The following is a 6,061-nucleotide window of genomic DNA, read 5'->3' as shown; positions in this document are numbered from 1 at the left end:
GCTGAGGCTCTCGAGATGGTGTACTCGAAGGGTCAATCAGAATGCGATGGGTATAGAGAGTTGGGCTAATCCCCTTAAGATCTTGCAAAGAATATCCAAAGACTGACCTATGTTTCTCTAGAATGGCGATGAGTTTGGATGTCTGCTCATCAGAAAGCTTATCGCTAATGATTATAGGAGTTTCTTTGTCGCCATTTAGGAAAGCATTGCGTAAGCCAGTGGGCAAGGGTTTTAGCTCAACCAGAGGTCATGCCGGTGCTTCCTCTTGGGGAAGATCAATGGTTTCTCCTAAGTCATCCTCTTCTTCTATGAAGAGTTTTGCATCCTTTTCTAAGGACGACTCAGGGGAATCAAAGGGTAAAACCGACATAACTTTCTTGGGCATGTTAGGATTGGGGAGAGATTCTGCCATCGAGTTATTGGCTCAAGTGATAGGAATGGTAAAGGTGTCTCTCGCCAGCATTACATCTAGATCCCCTATTTTTGGTGGGTCTAGGAAGAGTTTTTCTAGGGGATGCCCTATCAAGATGTTGAAGTCTTGAATGTCAAAAACATGGAAATCAAGGGCCAAGACGGTATTGTCCAAGTGTAGTTGTATATTGTGTAGGAACCCTTTACTTTCCAAGATAGATCTTGGGGCGAGTCTCAAGGTTTTGTTGGTAGGGGTAAGGGGTTCACTGCCTAAAAAGGCTTGTGCATAAGATGAGGACATTTGATTTGCCCCTACCATAGGGTTGTGTAACACCTTTTCCCAAGATCTACCAACTTTGCTTTGAAGGGTCGAGAAGGGGTGTGAATATGAATTTCTTCAAAAGAAAGCTCCGCTTCTTCTACCCATTCGCCGCTCATAATCGCGATCAACTCCTTGATGGATTCCTTAAGAAATTCTTTGTCCATAGGATCACAAGGAGTGACTGGGACTAGCGGCCTCTTTTGGCATGAGTATTTTGAGGTGTTTCTAAAATCTTCAAAAAATTCATCCTCGAAATATGGAAGATCCAAAGGTTGGAAACCTTCCTTCGGATCTTCTAGTTCAGGCGAGGGTCTCTCTAAAGAAGCTATGGGTTCAGCCTTAGCCGAAGAGACTTCCTCATGGTTCAGCTCGAGCTCTACACAGAGGGGTTCTAGCCGAGGAGTGTTCTCTAGAATGAGGTCAAGGAGAGCTTCACCTTCCACTGTGGTTTTATGAGTAAATGAACCTCTAGCAGCTATGTCGAGCTGTAGGGTAGATTCCTTGCTAAGCCCTAACCAGAAATGCTGTAAAAGCACATGATTGGGTATAGACAAGTCTGGGCTAGATCTCATTAAAATTGAGAATCTGTCCCAAGCTGCACCTATGGTTTCCTTCTCTTTTTGTTGGAAGTTATCTCCTATCGTAGGGCAGTGATTTTGGATATAGGGAAGAACGCAAGACATAATCTGTTCCTTAGTTCTTCCCAATCGCCAGCTACCTTCCCTATGTTGTGGGTGTACCATGGTTTCACCCTCTCATCAAGTGAGAACGGAAACAACTTCCACCAAAGTGTTTCTTGTGACATGCCCTAAATGGTCAGGCAACACAGAGCTGCTCAAACTCCCTTAGGTGATGATAGGGATTTTTATAATCTAACCCCAAGAAGGCTTATTCCCAAGCCATGGCTATAAAGCCAGGGCGGAGTTCCTAACTAGAAGTTGTGATTGGCTTCGACGATTGTGGTGGTTCTATGAACTTGCCCTTGGGAGCAGAAAGGTTTTGAATGGTAGGTTGCTCCATTGAAAAAGAGCAAAAAGAAAAGAAAGGTAAAAATGAAGGATACATGGGCAAACTAGGTTCAAAGACTAAAATGACAACTGCTCCCTGGTAACAATGCCAAAAATGCTTGTTGGTGATTCTTAGCATAAGCAGAAAAGTCTACAAGTGCACGGAAGTACCATTGTAGCACTTCACCTGGAAGTATTTAGGGTATCGTATTTTCCCAAAGGAACGAAGGCGTAAGTAATCTCTTGGCTAGTTTACCAAGGATTACAAGATGAAGGGTAACTTGGGTAGTGAGGTTCTTCTACTGGCAGATACCTTAAGTTAAGATAACTTTGCCACTACAAAATCACTTTGGCAGCGGAGCGCACCTGATCTGTCTGGCGATACTGGCATGTAGCTCTATGCCATATCCGAACGTGAGGGATTTCGAAGGATGGACAGGGCTGTCACCACCTATCGCCTACCCCTCAACCATGGGATATGAGGCAAATGATGGTAACGTGTAGCTTAGACACCACATCTACGCTATCCACTACTACTCTAGCATTGGCCAGGAACTACCGTCTTTTTTAGGAGTCCTCTACTGGAGCACCCACCATGAGGACAAATGATGAACCCGCAAGTAAGAAGCTACAATGATCCCTTTACTTATGGGATCAAAACCAAAAGATGAACACAAACATCTTACTCAAGTAGCATGACATTTGTAGAGGTACAAGTGTAGAGGGGACCCGACAAGTCTGGCACTCCGTCCACCTGATGTACAAGGCTTGCCGAGTACAAGAAGTAGAGGGTACCACTACTCCGCTATTCCTCTAACTCTTTCCCTCTCTCACTCCCTAACTAGTCTAGCTAGAAGCTTAATGAGATGTGTGTAGCCCTTCTTCTTCTTCTCCAAATGTGTATGATGATCTTGAATGTGAGGAGGGGGGCTCCTTTTATAGGGTTGTAGGAGGTCGGTTTGCTTGTATTTTAGGAAAGCACCACATGCAAATGCCTCCCCTAACATTAAATGCACTGCCTGAGCAAGGTGGGACTAGGCGGAGCTGGGGTGGTGCACCCACACCCTAGGCTAGCCTAGTTGCCACCACCTTGCTCTGGTGGGTTGTTGGCTAGGCCTGCATGGCTCCCACGCTAGTGTTCTGGCCCAATTCTAAAGTTTGGTAGGGCTTTACTTCTGTTTTGCTTGAATATGCTTTCTCGATTGCGCATTTTGGTGTATTTTCATAGATTGCCCTGCAAAACATGTATATACCAAAACACGTTGAAAATGTAAGTTGTAAACCCTAATTCTGAGTTTTGGTATTCATATTTGTTTTGTTTTGTTTAAATGTTGGTAGTAGAAATGTGAGTTAAGCACCGCCAATAGTTGTCAACACCATCGCATCATATGACTATGCAACTGTGATGAAAGCCTCATCATCGTCGCACTCTACCATTACCCGGTGGTGGAAGCCATTAGAAATAACACTGGTCAAACCTATGATGTGGCAAGATCACAAAATCATCATCATCATCTCGATTAGTAAACCGACACCGAGTACATCCTCATCGAGGTCGGATCATACTACAAGGCGATGGTGGTAATGCCATTCACACAGATGGGTAAGACATCATAGCGGTGGTGATGATGTCCTCCACATAGGCGGGTCATGGTACAATGCGACGCAAACAATGACTTGATCATGGACGGATCATAAGCCAACACGGCGGTGTTAGTGTACACCCAGACAGGCGGGTCATGCTCCAATGCGACGGAAACAAGGACCTGATCATGGACAGATCATAAGCAAATACGCAATGTTAGTGTATACCCACATAGTCGGGACATGCTCCAATGTGATGGAAGTAAGGACCTTATCGTGGATAGATCATAAGCTAATACAGCGGTGTGAGTGTACACCGTAGATGGCCTCAGATAGCGATGGTGAAAGCTATGACGATCACTGTCGATGTCGAAATTGGACTACGATGTGGGTTACAACACGGCTGTGAAAGGTGCAAGTGTAGTAGTGCGCCTTCACCTTTTCTCCCTCTCTTTGTTAGGAAAGGCTAAGCAATGGTTTTACTCTAACCGCAATGCTGTAGATACCTAGGATAAGTGTTCCAATGCTTTCCTAATTAAATTTTCCACCATGGGGAAGACTAATGCTCTGCGCAATAAGATCTCTAGTTTTCAACAATTAGTAGATGAATCGATTCCCGAAGCCTAAGATCGAATGCAAGAGTATGTCTCTGCATGCCTACACCATGGCATGGAAGACTGGCTTTTGATCTAGAACTTCTACCATGGATTAGTGTCATTAGATAGGAGCCATTTAGATGCTACTGGTGGTGCATTCTTTTTGCTAAGTGTTGCAGATGCAAAGATATTGATCGAGAAGATGATCTCCAACCAAGGATGGAGCGATGATCAAGTCCAACCCCATAAATGTGGTATGCATTCAATTAACGAAATTGACTTGCTTGCAGCTAAGATGGATCTTCTCGCGAAGCGAGTGGAACATTATGAGAAGGTGAGTGCCCAAGAGACACTCAAAGCCATGGATTCCCACATGACTTGCGAAGTCTGTGGAGATGTTGGACATTCGAGCAATTCTTGTCCCGAAATCCAAGAGGACCTCAACTTCATCAGCACCGACAACTGGTTCCATCCACAACATCAAGGCTAGAATCAGCATTCCAACAACTAGGGAGGTAACAATTATTACTCCTCTTCTCATTTGAATAATCAAGGTAATAATAGTTATGCTTTCCTGAAAGATCTTGTTTATGGTCAAAGTAGAATGACTGATAGTATTAATAAGAAAATACATGCTCATGACAAGATGTTGGGAAACATAAATGCTAAATTGGATGAATTTGCTTCTGTCTTAAAGAATCAACTTAGTTTTAATAAGATGATAGAAACCCAATTAGCTCAAATTGATGCTGCTATCCCATCCTATGAAAAGGATAGAATTCCTAGCAAACCTGAGGGAACCATGTAGACAACCAACCTTGTCATGGCAAGGTATGACTTCTCTAAGAATGGTTGGGGATTTCCTATTAAGAAACATGATCCTAGGAACCCAATCATTACGTGCTCCATCGGCCCCCACACTTTTCATAATGCCATTTGTGATCTAGGGTCTAGTATTAACATCATGTCTAAGGAAATGTATGATAAGTTGTTTTATACTCCCCTAGCATCAACTTCAGTTTATGTGTAGTTAGCTGATCAATCTACCCATTATCTCGAGCGAGTAGTCACTAATTTATTAGTGAAAGTTAGGAGTGCCTATATTCCTACAGATTTTATGATCTTAGACATGGGTAACGCCGAGGATACACCTTTAATCCTTGGTTGTCCTTTCCTTAATACTGCAAATGCTTGCATATATGTGTCTTCTAGGCTAATCCAATTCCACTTTGCTAGAAGAAAAGAAATATTTGCTTTTGCCTCTAGACAACCCCTCTTTGATGAGAAACAAGAAAAGAAGAAGCATCCGAAGAGAATCAAGATGAAGAAACCAAAGCCAATTGAAGAGCCGAAGAAACCTATCAAGAAGAAGAAGACTAGAAAGAGATGGCGTAAAAAAGAAAGATCTGTCCTCAAACTCGCCATCCCCTAAACCTAACAAGGCCTCCGAGGTGGAACAAGAGGAAACACCTCTGCCCAAGGATGAATGACCTTGAGCCCAATAAAAAGGTAAGTTTTCTATTCCTTGCATTTATTTACCACATTTTGTTAGTTGCATTTCATTTCCAATAAATGAGCTTTACATTGCATGATAGGTTAGTTGCATTTGGCTACTCTTTGTTAATAAATAAAGTTATGTAGTAGCTAATGCCTAATAGGATAGATATGCATTTAAAGTAACATATATAAAAAATATTTAATAATAATGAATAAAATTCAGTAGCATCCCTGCTGAATAAGTTATCTAGTAGGTATAGGTTTAGCTAGTTATTTATGCATTCTCATAGTATTAGTTAGTCAATAAAGAAAAGAATCGAAAGAACTGCCAGAAGACATTCCAACCTATGCAAAAGGCAAGCTTGGCGGAGACATCTCTCCCCGCTCAGGTATGAAAATCTTAAACCCTTTCTTTACATTCATGTTTGCTTTATATTTCAATATTCATGATCATAGAATGTAGAGAGGGGTGCCTCAAATTATTTCGAGAGAAACTTTGCTCTAATAAAATGATGATACATTATTTGGAGATGATGATAGTTGCTCTATGATACTTTGCAAAAGCTTGTGATACAACCTTATACTTCTTAAGTTTTGAGCATGATAAACTTAGAGTTCATCTTAAGTTGAATGCTTTCATGGGT

The 6,061-nt window shown here is 42.1% G+C and overlaps 1 non-coding gene across 1 annotated transcript; it reads right to left on the bottom strand.

Moving 5' to 3' along the window:
* Positions 1-3,886: 3,886 nt before the first annotated feature.
* LOC136531257 (small nucleolar RNA R71) lies at positions 3,887-3,995 on the bottom strand. Its single transcript, XR_010777995.1, has one exon. It is a non-coding gene; the product is annotated as a small nucleolar RNA R71 (small nucleolar RNA).
* Positions 3,996-6,061: the final 2,066 nt, after the last annotated feature.

Source organism: Miscanthus floridulus, unplaced genomic scaffold, assembly GCF_019320115.1.
Source record: "Miscanthus floridulus cultivar M001 unplaced genomic scaffold, ASM1932011v1 fs_311_1_2, whole genome shotgun sequence".
In the NCBI taxonomy this organism is placed as follows: domain Eukaryota; kingdom Viridiplantae; phylum Streptophyta; class Magnoliopsida; order Poales; family Poaceae; genus Miscanthus; species Miscanthus floridulus.
The sequence above is the reverse complement of the archived record's forward strand: the minus strand, read 5'-3'. Positions and strand labels throughout refer to the sequence as shown.